Source organism: Xiphophorus couchianus, chromosome 4 (assembly GCF_001444195.1).
Source record: "Xiphophorus couchianus chromosome 4, X_couchianus-1.0, whole genome shotgun sequence".
Lineage (NCBI taxonomy): Eukaryota > Metazoa > Chordata > Actinopteri > Cyprinodontiformes > Poeciliidae > Xiphophorus > Xiphophorus couchianus.
Window position 1 is genome coordinate 35,866,383 of NC_040231.1, and position 21,174 is coordinate 35,887,556.

Here is a 21,174-nt window from a genome sequence, read left to right on the forward strand (position 1 = left end):
CAATTGCCTGTATCGTTGATATTACTCGGTGATGGATTGGATTCCTGGATTGAGGTAATTAGGAGGGTTTTCTTTGAATCTCACTACACCATCAAAGAGGACATGGCACGGAACTTAATGAAGTACCTGGTGCAGACTCGGATATACTTTTGCACACAGCTTAAACATGGTCACCGACTGGGAGTCGTTAAATGCCCGGTAAAGATAACCAAGAAATCGGAGATCAGAGAATGGCTGGAATGGTTCGCTGAACTCCTTGAAGGATGGACGATTGGTGAGCTGCGGATGGTCTACAGCCCCTCCGAGAAATATGACAGCCTAGTGAAGACAGCTACATTGGCAGCGGGCATCGAAGGGATCCTGGTGAACCCTCTCGCCAGTGGGGTGCGCAAATACAAAGAATATGCCGAGGCTCTGCAGAGACTTTCGGCCTTCAAAGAGACCCGAGGAAAAGAGCAGGCCCCAGACAAAGCGGAATCGGAGGTGGCTGAAGCCCCCTCTCAACTGCCCAGCAGAGCCACAACACCGACTAACCAGCCGAAGCAAGCTCCGCAGGACCTGATAGACCTGACGGACGACGACGACAACATCCCAGCTCTACCGGGATCATCGCGAAACGACGAAATCCCCTCTGAACAGTCAGGAGAGGAAAATCATGAGGGATCGCTCATCGACGGCTTCACCAAGGAGCAGTTGGAGCAAGCGGCCAGGGACTGGTCCCCTCAACGGGACCGGGGGGTCGGGTTTCATCCCCGAGTCCACAGCACGGAGAGAAGGCAGCCACCGCCACCTACGGAGACTCCAGCGGGCAGCAGTTCTGACGAGGACGAGGAGGAATCGGAGGAGGAGCTGTGGGACCCCGGCCGCCCCAAGAAAAAGACCCAGAAATCGGATGTATGGAGGATGGCCCGAGAGCTGGCCAAAATACCATCAGAAACCATCAGCATAAGGCTGCAATCCGGGCTCATAATTTATCAGTTTATTGGAGGAATATGGGACCTTGAAGGTGACGGACTGATTGTGTTCACCAATGACAAATACAAGATCCACAATCGAAAGTTCCGACGCAGCCTTAAAAACCAGGCTGGGAAATATTACAAAAAGGATGCAAAGGTGTTGGAGGCTTCCTGTGGTGAAAAAACTAGAGGAGACGTAGTGATGATGAAGGGCTACAGTCTTCCTTATGGTGCCGTAATCCTGGTCCCAATTGATGTTTACAAGAAAGGAGAGAGTTTGGAGGAGTATCGGAAGAAGATGTGGCATGGACTCGAAAGGGGCCTGGTGACCGCCAGCAACGAAAGCATGAGAAGGGTGATGGTGAGCGTGCAGGGACTAAGATCGGCAGATTTGCCAGGGGACACCGCCAGGGCGGTCACAGAGAACGGAGTGGTGAACATAGCCAAGACCAACAGTCATTTCTTTGTGTTCAAAGAGGTGGTGGTGGTGGTTGACCCCCGTATGCATCGACTCCGTACGGAGCAAGGTGTGCGAATGGCAACTGAAATGGAGGAACAATGCCGCATCAGCCACCCAGCGAAGGAGATTAAGAAATATCCCTTAAAAATACCCCAGAGTGGAGTTTCGAACACCACCCAGACCGGCAAGGCCAAGGTTATGGAGCCACTCCGGATAAAGTTAAGGGAAGCACCAGTCGGGCCAGAGTCCCACGCAGCAAGATACGTCAAAGAATTCTCATTCGAGGGAAGCAGCAGTGAACTGAGGCAACCCAACGCGGACAGAGTCAAGGATGAGCAGCTGACGGTCCAGAGAGAAGTAGGACCGATGAAACCAGCCAAGATTCAACCGCTGAACTCCCCCAGGAGGGAACCTCTTCGACAACAACAGTATGAGGACATCAGCGACTCGGAGGAAGGAGAAGAGCAACAGGAGATCGAACATTCTGAAGAAGAAGAAGAAGAGAGTGATCACGGCAGCATCTTCTCCGACCCAAAGCAACCACCGACAGGGCATAAGACACTCCGAACAGGACAGCACCGAGGAAAGAAGAAAGAAATAGAAACCTTTGACATCGAGGGTTCTTCTGAAAGACTGGCGAGAGACGTGACCTGGGGCCCCGTACAGGCTAAAGACGGACGGCGTACGTATGTACCAGAGGTCGGTCAGACAGAGTACCAGATTCCAGCGGGATGGGCCAGCAGGCTGGGAGACAAGGTGCTGCTCGAGGTAGAAGCGACAGTCGGGGAGTGGGCTAACATCCTGATGACACCATCCTGCTCTACCCTGACAGCACACTATTCCCTGACCACCAACTTCAGGAACGCATACATGGGAATTATGTATGATGTGATGCTGCGACGACTGAAGAAAGCGGCCTACAAGTACTCCAGGGAGACTCGACAGAAGCTGGACGAGGTGTCGGCTGATGAAGAGGAGCCGCAGGCGACGTCTTCAGAGCCAGGACCACAGATCCCGCGGGGACCACAAGGAGTGTCAGCCCAGCCACCGGCCACTACTACCGGACAAGATGCATACGCAGAACTAAAGAATCTAAGGCTGGTGATTCGGAGTAAAAACGCAGACGAAAATAATGAGGAGTATTTGAAAGATGTCTGGCCAACTGTGCTATCTACCACTAACCACGAAGGGGCCAAAAAGTTGTGGCTGACCAGCGTGACTGCGGACCCGATGGTTGGAACAGAGTCAGCACAGAGTAACTATGAGAGATTAGTGTTGGAGGACATGGACGACGAAGAGTCCCAGGTGAAGAGGGCTAGAGGACGGCTGGACAAAGGAAGCCGGTTGGAACCGCTTTGGCACACACTAAAGCAAACCGTTTCTCCCGCGAGGTATGTGAAGGTACTGCGTGAGGTGACAAAGGGACGAAGAGGAGAGATTGTGTTTGTAAAACTACCAGTAAGAAGCACAACCGTGGCCCAGATGGATGTGGCAGTGCAGGGATTCGACCTGGAGCAGCAGTACTACGAGGACAAAAGGAAGAAGGAGGCTAGCCAACCAGCCAAGCCACCTGGAAGGGTCAACATCAGACAGCCATCCAACTTCCAGAACAGGCCGTTCCCGCAGGGCACACAGCCATCCAACTTCCCGGGCCGGCCGTTTCAACAGGGAGCACCACCATCCAATTTCCAAAACCGGCCGTTCCAGCAGAAACCACCAGGACCAAAAGGAAGACCGACCAACCCGCCGGCTTCACAAAATCAGCCAGGGAAAGGTCAGTTCCTGACGGATGAGGAATATAGGAAATTGAGCCCAGAACAAAGGACGGCCCTCCGTGAGTCCCGTAAAGCCGGGGCCGGAGGGTCACCAAAGTAATGGCGTCCAGGTCGCGGGTCATTTTAGAAAATGCCTACTGGGAAGGGGACGAAATCTACGCCAAAGTGGAGGGAGTACCCTACCTGGTGGACACCGGAGCGGAGGTGTCCATGACCCGCAAAGACCTAGAAACAGCAGGACACCTGAAGGTTCAGTTTGCTAATGGAAAAATAGAAGAAATGCCATACGGGACATGGAAAGGAGTAGTGTGGGTGAAAGGTCCTTACAATCTACTCACAGTAAAAGACTTAGATGAACTCAGTAAAAAGAAAGGCACACATCGCCGACTAGAGCGAAGGCTGACGAGCTTGAAAGCAAGGTTGGTGAAAGTCGGCCCGACCCAAACCGGATCCGGGCAGCAGGACTGGTACAAACCGATTGACATACCGACGGTGACAGAACAGAAGCTCGCAGAGAGTGACTTCTCCCCGGCTGGGAAAGAGAAGCTGCGTGAGATCATCGTTACAGCGCAAGTGGCACGGTTCAAGAACGATTGTGGGGATTTGGGTCCAAAGTTTGTTCATCACATCGAAGGTGGGGTTCATCCACCTGTCCGGCAGTACCCGCTGAACCCGGGAGCAGTCGAGGAGATGGACAAGATAGTGAAGGAGCTGAGCGCCCTGGAAATCATCAGAGAGGAGCTCAACCCGATCACCAACAGCCCCATCCAGGCGGTGAAGAAACCTGAATCGGCTGGAGGGGGTTGGAGACCAGTTATCAACTTCAAGGCCCTGAATCGGAGAACAATAGCAAACCGAGCCAGTCTAATCAATCCCCAAGGAGCGCTGAAAACTCTTCGAGTCAAGAAGTTCAAGTCATGCATCGACCTAGCCAATGGATTTTTCTCTCTACGCCTCGCCAGACAATCGCAAGGTAAAACTGCGTTCACCCACAAAGGCAAGAGCTATGTGTGGCAAAGGTTACCCCAGGGATACAAGAACTCCCCAAACGTGTTCCAGTCAGCAGTGATGGAAGTACTGGGGGACGTAGGTGCAACTGTGTACATTGATGATGTCTTTATTGCTGATGACACAGAAGAAGAACACCTACAAAGACTACAAAAAGTGGTAGAAAACCTCACCAAGGCAGGCTTGAAGCTAAACCTCAAGAAATGTCAATTTGGACAGTTCCAAGTGAATTATCTGGGTTTCCAAGTCACGTCGGACTTGGGACTCTCAGACGGGTACAGAGAAAAGCTGACGAACATTCAACCACCTCAGTCAGAGAATGACTTACAGAAAATATTAGGACTATGCAACTACGTCCGGGACCACGTACCCAATTATCAGAAGTATGCCAAGCCTTTGTACAAATGCCTGAGAAAGAGTGAGGAGGACGAAAAGGACGGAAAAAGACCCTGGGTTTGGACAGCAGCGAATCAACAGAACCTGGAAGACTTGAGAAAAGCCATTCAAGCAGCTGTGAGACTGGAGCCAAGAAGTTTGTCAGAAAGACTGGTGGCAGAAATCAGCTGTGAGAATGACGATGCCATGATCAAAGTGAGTAATGAAAATGGAGGCTTGGTTACCCTGTGGAGTTACACCCTGACTTCTGTTGAGAGGAAATATCCGCAGGAGGAGAAAGAGCTAGCGGTGTTAGCTCGTTACTGGGGTGTGCTGAAGGATCTAGCACAAGGACAACCAGTTAAAGTCATCACACAGAGCCAAGTTCATAAGTATCTAAGAAAAGGTACCGTGGAAAGTACTAAAGCAACTAACACACGGTGGGGAAGATGGGAAGACATCCTGCTGGACCCGGAGCTTGAGATTGGGCCAGCACAACCCACCAGTAAGAAGAAACCGCCAGAGACATCTGAGAAGCCAAAACAACCGGAATGGACAATCTACACCAATGGATCCAGAAAGGGGTCCGACCAGTCGGCATACTGGGGATTTATTCTGAAGCAAGACGGCAAGGAAAAATGCCGTCAGAAAGGAAAAGCTCCCGGTAGTGCTCAAGCCGGAGAAGTAACGGCCGTACTGGAAGGATTGCTGGAGCTGGTGAAAAGGAAAATCAAGAATGCCAGGTTAGTAACCGACAGTTACTACTGCGCTCAAGCCCTTAGAGAAGACTTGGCCATTTGGGAAGAAAATGGTTTCGAGACAGCGAAGGGCAAGCCAGTGGCACACAGAGACTTGTGGAAAAAGATTGCTGAGCTAAAACTACAACTGGAAATAGATGTTGAGCATCAAAAAGCACACACGCATGAGGGAGCTCATTGGCATGGGAATGATGAAGTGGACTGTTATGTCCAGCAAAGAAAGATCGTCTTTGTCGGTACCGAGAAGTGGGACAGCACTCCCAGAGGACGGGAGGTCCCAGAAGAGTACGTGGTCGAGGTCGTGCGGAGCGTGCATGAGGCCCTTGGACATGCAGGCGTACGACCTACCCGTAAGGAGCTGGAGGAGCAGGATCTTTGGATCCCAGTGAAACAAGTCCAACGCGTGCTAAGGGACTGTGAAGTATGTGGACAATACAACGCAGGTCGCCGAGGGCAGCGGATTGAGGGGTTATCCATCAAAAGCACGGTCCCCTGGGGTTCAGTCTGCATGGATGTTGCAGGCCCCATGGGGATAACAGGAAGAAGAGGTGAGAAGTACCTCTTAGTGCTGGTGGATTCTATGTCGGGGTTTGTAACTACAAAAGCAGCCAGGACAGCAAACGGCAACAGTGTTGTCGGCATGCTGGAACAAGTATGCAGTGCCCTGGGAATCCCGAAAGAGCTGCGCACGGATAATGGGACTCATTTCCGTAATTCACAGGTTGATCAATGGTGCCAAAAGTTTGGAGTAATGCGAGTTTACTCTCCACCCTATACCCCACAAGCTAACGGAGTGGTAGAACGAGCCATAGGGTTAGTGAAAAGCTGGATAGCTAAAAATGCTAACACCAACAGTTGGAGCACACAGGCGGTGGAAATAGGGCAGGCCCTGAACGACAGAAGCAGAGCCGAGAGGCCCGCCCCTGCAATGGAGCTCAACCAACGGCCGTTCACCACGAAGGAAGTGGGGCGGAGCTCCAGCGACAAAAAGGAGAAGCCGACGCCCAGAGTGCCATTCCGAGAGGGACAGCGCGTGTGGGTCAAAGCAAGAGAGCAACCTGTAAATGCAGCAGTAAAACCCAAGTTTGAGACCACTGACATCGTCAAGCAAGTACTGGATAGGAACACAGTATTGCTCAAAAGAAAAGGGATTCAAGGAGTTGAGCAGCTCAAGCCAGTTCCTGACTAAAGTGAAACAGAAGCCGGTGAAATGGCCAGTGAATCATGTACCATTCCACCCTATATCGGACTGGCCACCGTGAAAGGGGTGGTTATAATTAGAAGAACACCTTCAGGGATTTGGGCAGGACGAGCCCTGAAGAAATTGGATTGGGCTAAAAAGGGAGTCCTGTCGGAGGAGCGAGAGATGCTGATATGGGCAAGAGCTAAAAGTCGCTGTCCGGTTTGTTTAGTAAACAACCCACTCCCCATCACCTGGGAGGGACCGGGCCGTGAGAAACCCAGGCAACAAGGAGCCACCGCAGAGATACTACAACATCTCCGCGTCTCTCCGGTTACGGTTTTGAACAACACCATCTGTGGGAACTGCCGGGTAGGTTACCTGCCCCGACTTCAGTTGGAGACCCAATGGAGCTGGCAGAATGAAGAACCAAAAAGCTGTTATTGCGTCTGGGATGGGGACGATCTCCACCACTGTTCTACTTGCGAAGACCAGCTGGGGAGAGGAGAACTGACTTTGACAGGTCAGGCTGAGGGATGGCAGGTGACGAGGTTCTACAGCTCGCTGCGATATTACAGAACATATGGACAAGTACAACCAAATCACGGGAGCCCCATACCAATAATATTACCAGGACCTTCAGCTCCCCCAAACACCCCAGAAGAAGCGGATCCATGGGTGTGGAGGAGGGAAGAAGGGCCCCATGATGTCCTGTGGGATTCTGTTCATGCTGCCTGGCCGTATGAAGCTGCCGGAACATCCCTGTCATTTCCACCATTGAACACCAGCCACTCCCCTGTGATCTTCCGGGTACATCGTCCTCACGCGTACCAACCATCAGCTGAGGGGCTAAGTGCACTCCCAGATGACACCAGGGACCAAGCTGTTAATGGGGGTTGGACAGGCCCCTGGGAGCTGACCACATGGGCGCATCTGATTTTGGAAGTCATCAATGACTGCACAATTCCCGTGGTGGATTTACCGGACGTGCCAAGGGAAGATGGGGTACGCTGCTCAGATATGTATTACTACACCACTGAGGTGGACGGGTGGGGCAGCAATGCGGTAAGACCTAAGGAAAAGTCTTGCCTGTACTGGATAACAGCGGAGTCCCAGTTTCGGGATGGAGTATTGCAACACCCGGGAGGCGTGGCTCATAGAGCGGGTACGCCCTCCGATCCTAGCACCTCCTGCCAGATTCAGCTGTCAGTGCACATGATCACCGTCCCCTTTAAAGGAATCTACTCCGTCGGAGCAGCCATCAAAGTGGTGCCAGACGAGCAGAATTACGCCACCGTGTCCTACACCGAACCAGAGCCTCCTAAGAAGAAACCCAAGACTCGCGCCTGGCAGAAGCTCGCTTCAGCATTTCCATGGAGGAAGAAGAACTAAGACTAACGGATAAACCGGAAGGAGGAAAACGAGTCGCCAAGTCCCAACGTCAGTCGAAACTCACAAGATGGAAAGGTACAAAGGTTTTTGTAACTAAAATGTTCAAAGTAGGAGCTGGAGTCTCGTCGGGACTATCAGATAAAGGTCCGTTTCTAAGACTCCCTACTACTTCTATACTACTTGATATGCCGAGAGAGGACTTCACTCCTTCCAATCCGCTCACCGAAGCATATTTTCTCAAGTACCTCATATATCTTCGACCCACTGATTTCCAGCACACAAAACAGGTGGGGCAAAGTGAAGAGTACACGCCACCCCCTCCAACGAAGCCACATTTATTCATCCCTACCGCACCGCCTGCTTGGCAAGGACGAGGGTCCAATAACACGGTCCATTATGCATCAATTTCACCTATGAGCCCAAGATCTCTACCATGGACTTTTAATACAGTGTATCACAGGGTACAGGGGATCGAACTACGGATAAGGTGGGGTCCCCATTACCTTGAACCACTGCAAGAACTGTATTGTGAAATTTCACTTAATGACATGATTATTTGGACCACATCACCAAGTATGGCAAAAACCATAGTAAGGAGGGAAGTGAATCCAGAGTGTTATATATTCAATAACACCAGGCTTCCCTTGAAATTGGAAATAGATAGGGTCTACCCCAATCCACCACACCAGAGGATTTTTACCCCGTCAACCTGGGGGTACCGCACCAGACTAACTTTGCATGGGCAACCTTTGTACACCTACATCTCAGTACCAGCCCCAATAGGGTACAATCACGAATCTTGGTATGACCAGGCGTTGAAAAACGGCACCGCCCAAGGCCCGTTTCCTCGGCCGCACTATTGGAGGGTGTTCCACTGGAAGTGGGTGTGGAGGGGGTTGGAGCCCGACTTACCCTACCCCTCTCCTATATTTACAGCCTTGCAACAGAGAAGAGCCACCAGACGGGTTGCGAAGAACCCTGCTCACCAAGGCTGTATCAAGGTTTTAAGAAAAATTTGTACAACGCCTGATGCACCGGATCCCAGAGAATCACTAATCTGGCCAGGATGGATGCCATCGGCATGAGGCACAGGCCTACAGACCAGGGTTGGCTGGACTCAACATCGGATTCGGACAGCTCTACTGACACTGACGACGACTCGGACACCTCTAACGAACCTTTGCTACGGAAAATGACTACGATAACAGGAAAATCCCTTTGCCTGAAAGGGCTGCTGACGCTTCTTGCTTTGCTATTTGCTGCTGCTGTTCTCACTACGATCTTCTACTTCATCGGAGTTGGACCGTGGTACCTTACGCATACAAAGGTCACTTATGGACATTCCAAGTATGCCACCTTCAACTGCTGGAATACAAGCACCACGGCTATTTTTGTGCCATGGGACAACGAAACTTCTGCCCAGAATCGAACCGGATTATTCGCCAAAGACAACGGCAAAAAGTATGTGGAACGCCGAGCCTACAAATTGAACGACTCCTCCCTAGACGACCTCTTGAATCGGACCTGGGAGATCTACGCCTATGACTTCCTCGACACCGGAGCGCTCTGCTGGATACGGGTTCTACTGCGCCAGGAGCGACGGACCGTGAGATGCAACTGGATTCATCCGGATCGAGGCTTTCCACAATGGCATTGCAATATGGCCTGTCGGTCGCTACTACTTTTACCGGAACAGGGATACTGGGATACCGAAGTTATATACCCGGCCCCGCACAGGTCCTCAGGCTGTCGAACCTGGCTCCCACGAGGGGAGTTTTGGGGAGACTATCACCTAAATTGCAGAGAAGATGCCAACATCACAGAGCGAGCGCGGATCAACACAACCTCCCGAAACGACTTTCGTGACTGGGTCACGAGGCCGCCCCCCAACAATAGTTTGGCTAATATTACGGCTTTCCTGATTCGACAAGGTCCGACACGGTTTATGTACCAAGCTGACCAACAACATTGTTATATGCACCACTTTAGGTGGTTGAATGCCTGCCTCTGGAATAAGTTCGTCAAATGCAGGGGCCAAAATTACATTGTGACAGCCGTAGAAGAATACTGGACGGATTTATGGCACTCTGTACGCTCCGTACGTACAGAAATTGAAGTTTGGCTGAATAACACATTCCCATGGACAAATATAGCAAAGGACCAAACGTTCTTTGTGGGAGACTTCCCAGAGGGGGCGGTTCGCTCTCCTGCTGGACTAGAGGAGCTACACATTGCCAACTTGCGTACCCAACGCCTTCCAACTCCTGAAGATCTTCTTCACGCTCCTAAGGGTGATTTTGCAAAGATTGATAAGTGTGTCGCCAAGAGGATCTTTGACAGCCTCAACAATACTTATTGGAGGAACACCCTATCTTCACCACGATGTGACCTCTTACAAGAAAGCCATACTTTATTTTCCGTATGGAAGTATCGCTGCCCTGATCCCGAAACCTTACCTACCGCTAAATGGGCTCTACAAGCCTGCTATGAGGATTATTATCGAGATTGCGATTGGGAATGGTGGGGACTTCAACAGGAAGAACTTCAAGCCTGGGTTATACCATGTCTCAGTGAATCCACTAATTATTGGATCAAGTACCAGTACCTCGCCACAGTTTATTCTAAGGAACGCGCGATTTGGCCTGGAATTTTTTGGAGACCTGAAAACTACGTCAACCCGAGGCCCTGGCGCATGACTTGTAAAAACAACACACGACAAGTCCTTGAATGTGTCATCAGTTTGGCCAGAAGACCCTGCCACGAGGTCCGAGGTTGGGAAAGCTACTGCAAACAACATTATGCCGATGAGTATGACACTCACTCTTCTGAAGTTACTTGGCGCAAAATCAATGGTACTTGGCGGAGGGCTATAGTGAGCGGACGGACCTGCACCGACGCAATTCTGGGATACCATCTCCAGAAGCGCAAGAGCATTCTGGGTCTCCCAGTTCCATTCATCCCAAATCCCCTAGTGGCCATCGCCGAAGGACATGCTTTCCGCAAGAATCTGTGTGATGGGCACACAGACCCAGGGTTTGCTTGGGTCGGACCTAACCTTTTGTATTCCAATCTCACCTGCTCAATCTCTAAGGAAATTTGGGAAAAATGTGGAAAAGGATCTGATCAACATGAATGTTACTGGTTCGAGACTTTGGGATCAGCTATCGTGACCACCCTCACCGACGTCGTGGAAGGCGCTGCTAACATTGTAGAGGGAGGCCTCCACATCGTCGGACAGTGGCTGCTAGATGCTCTGAGCCTGCTGTGGCCATACATCTTGGGCCTACTGGGCGTGGCCGTGGCTTTAATCGTTGGCAAAATTGTCTTGGAGGTGTGGCTGAAAGCACTTTGTCGTTGCAAAAAGAGGGAGTACCAGCCCCTCCCTCCGAAGGAGGAGCCTGCTTCTGCATAAGAGAGAGCTCCCGTGTGCCTACGAGCCATTCAACCTTCACCGCCGCTGCCGACAACACCGGAACCAAAAGAACCACCATCGGACATCATGGAATCTAACTCTTCAACCAACTCATCAAACCCCAACTCACTTTTTGCACCACTTCAAGTGAGTACCTTTGAGCACTTAGGGGTTACCCTGGCCTGGGTACTCTACTGCCACACTGGTTCCTGGCCCAGGGGACATCCTATGAGGATCTTCGTTGCGCTACAAGGATATGTCAAGCTTATCCTACGACCCATCATCCTCCAGAAATGGGGGTTAGCTTCATCCCTCTTCGCTTGTTACCTGATGGGTCGTACCCGCATCAACTGGCGCAGGGGCGTTGTGGTCTGCCTATGGCTCGTCACCGACACCACAGCCCTGATACTGGAATTGGTCTTTGGGAGTCGTCAAGCCACTCGAACCGCCCCACTTAAGATCCTCACAGCTATTCTAGAAGGGCTCTTCGCAGTATCTATCCTCGTCTACTTAGCGCGCCAAGCCTTGTCCATCAAAGGTCGGAGCAGGCGCATATGGCTACAAAAGTGGATAGTTCTGGCTCTTTGGGCAACGGTTTGGGGGATCTTGGTGGTCCTCTACTGGCTTCAGGAAACCTCAGACCTAGCCATCGTTGTATGGATGATGACCTACGCTGCAATATTCCACGATTCCGCTCATGTCTATGATTGGGGCGAACCAGCTCCAGATCACGACATTCCGGTTCCTGTGATTAATTCTCCCTGGCTGGCAGCCCAAGCAGGCACACGAGCTTAAACCAGCTACACTCTCCGCTTTCGCTTTTGCATATTTGTTGTGTTATTGTTAATCTGAAACCCCTAATCGTGAAGTTACCTAGGTTGCTGTTTCTTCTCAGGCACCAACCTGCTGTGTGGGATGTGGGATCGCCGCAGAGTCCTATGGATTCATATGGGTTGCATCGTCCTCCCGCTGGTGTCACCGTTGCGTGAGCAGCCGTATCACCGATGTAACGGCAATTCTCTGCGCCACAGGGCAAGGAGATTTGCCTTACATAGCGGCCTCCACATCTCGATCCCTGGAACGGGTGCACAAAATAGTGTGGACCTCTGCCTTTGGCCAAGAAGACGACGACCTTACAACATCTCCAATGCACATGGGACTCCTGCTGCCCGTGATCCAGAAATTATGGGAGCACCAGCTTACTCGACAATGCCTGCCAACTCTACACCTTCTCGATGGACGAGTTGTGGCAGTGGGCGAGTACCTTCCACCAGCGTGTCCCGTGTCGCCAGATATGTTTATCGATGTCGGATGCCAAACCAGCAGTGCGACTCACAGAAAAGGTACCCAAACTGAGATTCTCAGTTCATCTCACCAAGCGTGCCAGACAGAAGACACCCTCTTCGTGTCATCTCCCTCACCGGATCCGCCTTCAACCGATATGGATTTTCAGGATCTGCTGACTGAGTTGGAGGGATTCTGTGACAACCCACCGACACTGCCAGACTCTGAGATGGATCTGTCTTCGCTTCTGCAATTTTCCCTGGAGGACATTAGCCCTCCCGGATCAGCAGGATCTCCACTTCCTCCACAGTTGGACGCCGAGTGCTGGATTTCTCCGCCGTCCAATCTGACGGAGTATGAGGTTGTGGATACCTGGACACCATCATCATCTCCGGTTGCCTGCTACGAACAGGACATCTTGACTGCTGATTGCGGTGATGGACTTGACCTCTTTTGACTTCGGACTTTGTGTTTTCTGCGATGCACCGTCCGATCTCAAGGAGGGGGTGTCAAGAAAACTGGTATGAGGTTTGAGATCTATCCAGGTACACACAGAAAAAGGTGCATGAAAGCCTGAAGGAAATAAAGCAATCTTGTGTTTTGATTTATAATGATTGAGTGTTTTGATAATGATTAAGTTGAACATGGATGAAAACAATAGGTAAAATGACTGTATGTAAGTAATCACTGAATGATTCACTGAATGATTCTGAAGTGTACGAATCATGATCTGTAATAACATGACAACAATGAAATGATTAAGGTTTGATGATTTATAATAAGTGAAAGAGGTGATTAATGCTTATGATTAATGCTTAATGGAAATCAGCACATAGTTTTTAATATTTGACTGTGTTTAAAAGTTAATCAGAGGAAAGCACATAGGTTTTAATGTTAAAAAGAAAAAGGGAAAAAGCAGAAGGGAACTTGTGAGTTCCTGCTGTCGCAAGCAGTTCTGAACAGATGGCCAGACACACAGGATGGGTGGGGCGGTATGGTTGGCTAAGAACAACGCTGAGGAAAGGACGGTACTTTCCATCCCAGCCAGCAGACAGGAGGGGCCGAAACCACGTAAACTAACACTCCCCATACACATATATGGCAGAGAACTGTATATAAGCAGACGGAAAAGGAGAAGTTCTTGTTCTTTGTCTGCGGCACCGAAGTAGAGCTAACACGAAGAAGCAGATCGAGGAAACAACAGCAGACCACACCCTGAAGCCACGGGAAAAGCTGAAGCTTCGTGCCGCCAAAGGGAGACAAGTTCCAATCGTCCAACCCGGGTTTCTGATTCGATCGTCGGTCTTGCCTCAACCCAAACATTGCAACAGACTTGGAGAAAAGACAAAGGTTCCGGAGGGATAAGGAGTTGGGTTTTCAAAACAATTGAACCCTCTCTACTTTGCTTCTATTCTAAAGAGGATTTTCCACACAAAGGACAAAGATTCAGACCAAGGTTTTCGGACGTCCCTGTTGCCAAAGATCCACCACCAACTGGGTATGAGTCGAACTTGCTTCCTAAAAAGCTATCTCAGAATCTGCGACATAGGTTAGGGAAAAGAGACAGTAGGGTATAATTGTACATGTTGATCTTATTACACTGCTCTTGAATTATATACAATTGATTATTGATCTGTATGTCACATATCCCTGCTTAAGCTTGCTTAATAAATTCATACTCTAAAATTCTAATGAGGTTGGTGGACATTGGAATTAATTGAGTCATTTACTCATTTTTCAGTTCTTTTAATAAAGGTAAAACTAATGTACATGGTTCTAGTAAAGAGGAGGCTTCATAATTTCCTTTGGTGAGAGTAAAATAATGACCCAGGGACTTACATCCAAGTCACTAAATCTAGTCTAGTCGGTTCCAAGAGCAAGTTATATTTTAGAAAGCGAGCTACCGTTAACAGGAGTGGTTATTGGAATTATGCAGCTGTGAGGGCTACTCAGCTGACTGTTTCTTAACTGAAAAGGGTCGTAACTTCTGGATTGGAGGTAGTTAGAGCTGGACGAATCGCTTTCGACACCAGTTTAAATAGATTATCTCTTATAGATCTCTTTTAGGGTAATACCCAGGTCTTAGAGATTTTCCGGACCTGTTAGACAGAGAACTGGTCAGTAGTCAGCCCCGGAGGGTTGTGACGAAGTAGGCGGGGCTAGCTATTGCAGGATAACGGACAACAGGTAGAGTACACTGAATAATAGGAAGGTTTGAAAACAGATGGGTCAGACATACACTCAAGTGGGTAGTAAAAAAACCTGGCAAATATATAGCTGTGATCTTTAAAAATACAATAAAAAATGACAGTGCATGATAATATACAAGCTTGCTCACACCTATTCAGGAATCGGTTGCTGATTAAAAAGCAACATTGCTTCCCTATTCATTCCATTTGCCCAGTCAGCCTTATCACCATCAATTTGACACTCTTAGTACTTTTCTCTGAGGCCAGCAGATTTAGCTGCTCTGTCACACAAAGAATATGAACCATCAGCAGTTTAGTTGTGCTGGGCACATGGCTCATTACTCTGTCTCGCCCTTGCTGTCCCAGTGTCTCTCAGTTTTCATGGGGTTTTTTCCCCAACATCCACACAGCTGTCAGCTTTGGCATTTCGAACATCTGATACATCCATTTGATGGATTTTTTAAGTTTATCTTTTTGATACAAGCATTGATTTATTTATTTGCCAAAATCACTTTAGCACCCCATCAAAGGTCGAGTCACTGACCTAAAGTCTGGTAACCTTAATCCTCTAAGTTTCTAGAGACATACAAGCAGGGATAAATTGTTTACTAATCATCCCTGGAACTGTGCAGCTCCCTTGTATAAAAAAGGAAGAAAAGAAACGATTTTACAGTTATGACCTCTTTTAAATTGGATTTTCTCCCAGAGATGTTGGTCGATCATCACTCTTTGGACAACAGTCCTGTGTAAGTACTCTATGTATGTCTTAAAATTACAATGAAGTGATTGTGTTGTTTAATCAATGCATTATTTTTAAAAATATATTGTCAAAAATAACACCTTCAGTTTGGTGTTTAGTTTAAACAGCAAGAAATGTATGTGCAAGTTTATGCATTGTTTCTGAAGGTACTAATATTATGGTTAACAGTAGTTATCTGGTTGCCTCTGTTTTAGCTAATTTTCTAGAGAGCACTAGCCAACTGACATTTTGTCTGTTTCCCTTAATTTTTCATAACTGTAATCTGAGCACTGTAGACAAGCTCTACTTTTTTATCTCTTTCTTCAAAGATTCCTTTCACCAATATGTTCTTTATCCTCCTAATCCTCACAATGTTCTCGTGTGCATTTATTGAACAATAGCTATATATACATTTGGAAGTTTGATTTACCGCATGCAGTGTGTGGTTATACAGTATATATGTATGTATATATAACTGTATATGGCCAGCTAGTGTTGTGCAACTCGTGTCACTGAGGTAGTAGTCAGGCTGGCTGAAACTCCCACAGACAACAGTTGTGATACGGAAAAGGCAAACACATCTCCATACCCCTCCTTTCATTTTCTGAGGCTGTCTGTCACAGCAGTGCAGAGACGCAAGGTTGTACACAGGTGTTATGCCGAGAAGCACTGGCCTCATGAAATTTATATTTCCTGTCAAATCAACCGCATATTGAGGAGAAAAGTTATCCCAATGACTGACAAGACTGGTTTTAAAAGTACTGTGTTTGTAATTATCATCAATCATCAAATTATGTAAAAGAAAAATTTCATTTAACGGTGTGCACAAGACTGGCATGATAATGTCATAAACATGACATCACACCTGTCATGAACATGAACGAGTCTCTATGAATGTCAGTGGCGGTTATCATGAAGTGTCATTTGGTAAATAATGACACTTTTAATGCAAAGTTCCTCTAGAATTTGCACTGAAAGTGCCATCATTGCATTATTTTGTAAATAATGACACTTTAATGCAAAGTTGGCACCAGGATATTCCAGGTAGATTTCAGCGCAAAGATGCGGCTCGCTGTTCATGCAGGGCCGGCCCAAGGTAATATGGGCCCTTAGACAGAATCATGATTTAACCCCCGCCAACCATCTCCTACTAAGAACATCAGCATCAAGAACAGTGTTTAAATGTAGATGAAGTCTGTGACAATTGGCTGAGTTTAAAATCAGTCACTGAATATTGGTTATTTGCTGTAATGTATTTGTGAGCAAGCCCAGCTCAAACACAAAGATTACATCATGTAGCCATGGTAACACAGTAATCAAACTATACAGATGATTCTTTACACTTTTACAAAGTAAACTTCCTAATTAAATCTAAAATGTACAATTTTTTTTTTCTCTGCTGAATGCATTAAATAAAATGTAATAACATTGTCATTCTCAATAACATGACATCAGAAATACCAAAACATTTCTGATGTTTTGATATGTAAAACAGTTACAGGTTTAGATGTGTTGTCTGTTTTACAATTCAACCATTTCTAGGGGCCCCTTAATGTCTGGAGGCACCAACAGCAGCTACTAAGTTTTCTTTGCTTTGATACATATGTCCTGCAATTCTAGATATCAGAGGTGCTAACATCAAAAATTATGTAGAGTTAACCCCTTTGAGCTTCTTTGATCTTTGAAGCAGTCTGCAGACAAGATATTATAGAGGCTAAACAGAAGTAGTAAGGCTTATTTATTAAAATAGCAGTAAATTTGCTTATTTAATAACATACTTCATAACCAGCAACCTTCTCTCTGATGGTCTGTTTAAAAACTACAGTCTCAGATCAACACAGCGCTCCAGCACTGTCAGCAGCAGAAACAGAAACATTATAACTATCGGGGAAAACATAGACTAAATTTGCTTTGCATTTCTCCCACATGATGACAATAGTATGATCTGACTAAATTTTTGATTTTTGATTAATATTTGTTGGTGTTGCTATGTTGTTACAGTGTTTTAAGATCTTGTTCAACGTTCTGCCCCCGCCCTCCAAAGATCTCTGCACGGCCCTGATTGTAGCGTCCTTATTTTTTTTTACCTAATTTCTAGAAATATGGTTTAAATTAAAGCTGAGAATATTTCTGATGTTTTGATATGTAAAATATGTTTTCTTCCTGGATATAAATCTATAAACAGTTTAGTTTCTGTCAAGATGCAAGAGAGGACTAAGCAAATTGCTCTTTTATATTGGTCAATAATTTAATATTACATAATTGCCGCTGTTAAAATTAGTTTGTCAAAATGTAACAAACCATAACTCATACTTTATGAAATATGTCATATTTGACTGTTATAAATATATGTTCAAACAAACAAGGCAATTAGTCCAGTTTTTGTCATTTATTAAAGTTTTAAAAATTATAGCAGCTGCAGTGCGCCACATCAAAGGGAAAACAATCTGAGAAACAGCTTTAAATTTATATTCCATTTATATGCCATGGTAGGTCACACTTCACTGGTAATATGAGCTTCAATGTGCAGTGCGCATCCAAAGTTCCTGTGGAAGTTGGCAAAACAATGTTGCAAAATAGATTTATCCTTCAGGGGCAGAGAAAAAAAAAGGACAGAAAAGCCAAGATAAAGGTATGTTTTCACATGTCTTGGTAATGTAATGTTTATCAAAAAGATTTGTGGAGCTGCTAATAGAAACTTAGCTTGATAGCGACCTTGAATAGTCCAGTTCAAGAACCAAAAGTTTATGCTAAAATGTTTGTATTTGTGTGAAACGGAGTATTAACTTTAAATGAGTTGATTCTCGTGGCATGCTTGAAAATGTTTGATAACAATGATTAAAACCCTAACTCTAACTCTGTTTCACATTAAGTAACAAAATGTTTTTATATCAGGCTACATGGCTTCTGCATTAATATATAAATGAGCTTCTGTAAGCTGTAGTTTGAGAAATGTTTGCTGCTGAGCATGATAATTTGTGACTAAAACATTATTTTTACACCTTATGTGAAACTTTTCCAATTAACATAATTTGAAGGCACAGAATCAGCCCAATACATTCACATTTTCATGTGAGAAAAACTCATGTGGTATAAATAAAAATCTTAGCTATTGTAATTACGCCTAAGAGGAATTAATCAATTATCATTAATGTCATGAATATGTGTGTATGTATTCCATCTTAAATCAGGCTGCACCAATTGCAGTTTTCTGGCCGTTCCCTGATTACTGATCTTTAAAAAACCTGACCTGCCTGTTTTGATTTCGGTCAATACTATTTTCTTTAGCTGAAATGTCACTAGATATAGTAAGAGAGTCACTGAGTTGGCAACAGACTACTGTTAACGGCAAACCTACAGACATGACCTGGTGAGCTGGTTTGTCAGTCAAACCTCTTTCACTATAGAGCAGAATAGGACAGCGGCTGATTTTTAAACCTTTATCGAGGTAAATAAGATCTGAGATTAATATTGGTTTCACATGTAAGTATTGGCCGATCACCAATCCCTTAAAATTGAAATGAGCAGGCCAATAAATGTATCCTATGTCATATGTGCATATAGAGTATAATGTAAACAGCACTGTTAGAGATGTAATAAGTTTATAGCAGGTGTGCGAATGATCCAATTGCCTGACTGTTGTTAGTAGCAATCCACATTACTAACAGAAATAAGAGGCACACATCCAGTCTTATGTTTGACTATTTGGATGATCTAGAGCAGTGGTTCTCAAACTTTTTTCAGTGATGTACCCCCTTAAAAATATATTTTTAGTCAAGTACCCCCTGACACGGGCAAAACATTTTTGGAATAAAAAAGAGGTACAGTGCCTTCTTTTTCACTTTATCTGTACTTTCAGCAGCATTGCTGCTACGCTTTAGCCACGTCTCCATAGTTACAGTGTAATCATGATAACGACAGGTCATTGACGAGTGCCCTGGGTCCATGGGTCAAACTAGCTTGGTGGGGGGGGGTCCGTTTTATTTTAAAGGATATTGAAACTAAATACTGAATATAAAATTCAGTGTATGAACACACATTTATATTTTATCGAACTTTTTACAAAATAATTTTTCCCAAGACTTATTATGAGGAGCCTACTGATTTTTTAAAGATATTTTGAAAAGCTTCACGTACCCCCTGCAGTACCTCCAAGTACCCCCAGGGGTACGCGTACCCCCATTTGAGAACCACTGATCTAGAGGAGTCATGGGATAAAGGTATGTGGTCAGATGAGACCAAAATAGAACTTTTTGGTCGTAATTCCACTCGTTGTGTTTGGAGGACGAAGAATGATGAGTACCATTCCAAAAACCTTAATGTGAAGCATGGGGGTGGAAGCATCATGCTTTTGGGGGGGTTTTCCATGGGACAGATCGACTGCACTGTATTAAGAAGAGGATGACCGGGGCCATTTATAGCAAGATTCTGAGGAACAACCTCTTTCCCTCCTTTAGAGCATTGAAGATGGGTCGTGGCTGAATCTTCCAACATGACAATGACCTGACGCTCACAGCCAGCATACCCAAGAAGTGGCTCCATAAGAAGCTTATCAAGGTTCTGGAGTGGCCTAGTCCATCTCCAGATCTACACCCTATAGAAAATCTTTGGAGGAGCTCAAACTCCGTGTTTCTCAGCGACAGGACAGAAACCTGGCTGATCTAGAAAATATCTGTGTGGAGGAATGAGCTAATATCCCTGTTGCAGTGTGTGCAAACCTGGTGAAAAACTACAGGAAACAATTGACCTCTGTAATTGCAAACGAAAAATACTGTACCAAATATTAACATTGATTTTCACAGGTGTTCAAAGACTTATTTGCAGCAGTAACACACAAATAAATTATTAAAAGCTAATTTCCAGATTTTTTTTGTTCTTTTTTAGTGTATGTCTATGATAGTGGACATGCACCTAAGATGAATATTTTAGACCCCTCCAGGATTTCTAAGTGGAAGAACTTGCAAAGTCACAGGGTGTTCAAACACTTATTTTCCTCACTGTATTATTAACATCTCAGTTGTGGGAGTCACATGGGACCACCGAAGAGGATGGCAGGACTCTAGGAGAGCTACTGAAATCGACAGTTTTTTCTCACATTTATTTGAAATATACACCTCTCGGTTTACCCAGATGTAAATACATCTGACACGGTACATCCAAAAGTCTTTCTAAGAGGCCAGATATTAATAATTTATTGACGAAATGTCAAGCAACAGCAAAGCTAACTTTTTCAAAGGTGTGGCAGCGAGAAGCAAGCTAGCAGCGAGGACCAGCCCCATGCCTGAAAGCACTTCTGCTAACCCGTTGACGGATGTAAGCTGCACCGAAGAGAAACATACCAACTACAACTTCATGGAAGAAATATGGAAAATGAGCGCAACACTACAAGTTGTGGCGGCAGATGTTGTCTTGATCAAAGAAACAACTAAAGAGCTTAAAGACTCCCTAGAAAATATGCTAATAACTCTGGGCGAAGTTGAATAGCGAGTGTCTGATATTGAAGATGCAAGTGTTCAGATGTAAAAATGTGTGGCGATATGTGACAAGAAACTGACGACTCTCTGGGAACGAGTCGAGGACTTGGAGAACCGGAGTCGGAGGAACAATGTGAGAATGGTGGGGCTGAAAGAAGACAGAAGAAAGAGG